Below are 2,382 nucleotides of genomic sequence, written 5' to 3'. Positions count from 1 at the left end.
TTAAAGTGAATCGTATTTCATGAATATGATATCTATCTAGTGTGATGTATGGAATATATGACAAAGGTGGAGTGTTGGAGTATTTCTATCGATCGGTCATTCCTTTTTCTTCTCAAACTCTCTCTCTCTTTGATGTTGGAATCCGTACCCACAGGGAAGATGGTAGGAAAGATTCACTAGTTGAGAATTGTGAAGTGTTGATGGAAGTGAAGTCAAAATATGACACAATCGAGAAACTTGAGCATCTAATGCAACAAAAATAATAGGTTTTTTTTTTTGGTGGAAAACAAAAATCGTAGGTTGAACTAAGGATGAAGTAAAAGCCTCCTAAAAGCTTGTTTGGTTGGTACTTTCTTTACACTTGGCAAAATAATTGAAGCTTCATCCACATACCACCCCTCCTAGTTTTAGAGTTTGACTACACTTTTGATTGAGTTTCACTCAAATTTTGTACACCTTTCATTGAGCTAGAATCAAATTTTAAATTTATGTGTGTGTATGTTATTTTTTTTATTTTTATTTTTTTCTGTTAATTCTTAATGATAAAGCTTGTGATGTCTTACAACTTTACCAAATATAGTAAATTAAATTCTGGCATTGATGTTTTGTGCTTTAATTGGATCCTCAAAGACACCAACAGATTATCGTTTTTAATGATAATATTCCCAATGCTCTAGAAGCAACAATAAAAAGAGCTTGGATGGCAAGAGCCTCAGCCACGTAAACATAATAATTCAGTTACGACAAAAATATATATATTATATGAAAATTTACTAACTATGGTCTCTACCAATCCAAATGGAAGATAAAGACCCATCTATTCATAGGCTGGATTTGAGGAGAGTTAATGTCATTCAGACAAGACGGGTCAAGAATTGCCAATCTTAGCTTCTGTTCAGACAACCAGACCTCTATATAGGGTTAGCAAATATTTTTTTTTCTTCCCTAGGCCCTGTTTGTTTCTTATTTCACATGGTTCAGTATATATATGAACAAGATAACTATGGAAGAGTTGATAAACATTGTTGACTCGTAGTTCTGGATATCTAGCATGATTCCACCATCGACGATCACCTTGCAACAGGGTATAAGATATTGGAATCGACCGGGGGATTCAACAGGGCCGATATCAATTTGATCCCGATCTAAATCGATTTGTATCAGATAGAAATACCTTTAGTTGTCATTAAAGATTATTTTCAACCTAATTACCCTTTATCCGTACCAAGCAGTAATATGGTATCAGCAAAGAGTCGGACTCAGATGGGGCCTATACTGATCCGATATGATCTAATCAATTCAGGCTGATTTGATGTGATTCCTTAAACCATGCCTTGCACAGGATCTGATCTGATTCCTCAAACGATACGGATCAATTGAAGGATTCATCCTGGACCAGACCAAATTTTTATTGTTTCAATATCAGGTTGTGGTATTATGGAACCATATAAACCAAAAAACCGACCGAGACGGATATAAACCAGATAAAAATTGGGGAAAGAAAATACTTTTCCTCTAATGCCCTTATATATAATGAAACTGGACTGGACACCTTACAGTAACCCGATTATAGATCGATAACGAAAAATAATAAAAAGCCGAATCAAAACTGAACTGATTGAAATCAAGAAGTTCCCTAACACCTTGGTTCCGGATTGGCCTACTAACAGGTTGAATCGACTGATTGAAACCAAGAAGTTCCTTAACAGTTTGGTTACAGATTGACCTACTAACAGGTTGAACCGGCTGATCAAGACCCTCATCTTGGGTCCATATATATGTATATATATATACTAGCAAAAACAAACGTCCAAATGCACCTTGACGAAACATTTTTTTTTTTCTTAGTGAGGCTTAGGTTCACTGCAAAATAGATTCTTTTTTTTTTTTTTTGTGTGTGAGAAAGAATGTGATCTAGATTGGGTTTTAGCTGAACTTTGTGAGTTAATAAGTTCTATTGGTTAATTTATTTTTATTTTTTTGGTAACAGTTCTATTTGGTAATTGAATTAATTTGTTGTGTTGAACTTGGAAACATCCTTTAGTATCTCACAATTGATTCCCTTTCTTGGAAGTTGCCATCCATGTTGTTCGTTAAACTTCTTTTTTGTCTTTTTCTTTTTTAGGAAAAAAATAATAGTTGAGTGCTATTTGCAATATTTCATTTAAATGGATAAAGATAAATCTAACTAGAGTAGCTTTCCAAGAAAAAAAGTGTATAAGCTAGCCAAGAGAAGAAAAGAAAAAATAATAAAAATTGTACTATTTTCTTGGTTTAAGAAATTCTCATTGTGTTTGAATCAAGAGAAGATTCTTTTTTTTTTTTTTTTTTGAATTTCAAAATTTAGGATGAGAATAGTGAAGTTTTCTTGTGATGCAAAAA

Source organism: Macadamia integrifolia, chromosome 6, assembly GCF_013358625.1.
Source record: "Macadamia integrifolia cultivar HAES 741 chromosome 6, SCU_Mint_v3, whole genome shotgun sequence".
Taxonomy (NCBI): Eukaryota; Viridiplantae; Streptophyta; class Magnoliopsida; order Proteales; family Proteaceae; genus Macadamia; species Macadamia integrifolia.
The sequence above is the reverse complement of the archived record's forward strand: the minus strand, read 5'-3'. Positions refer to the sequence as shown.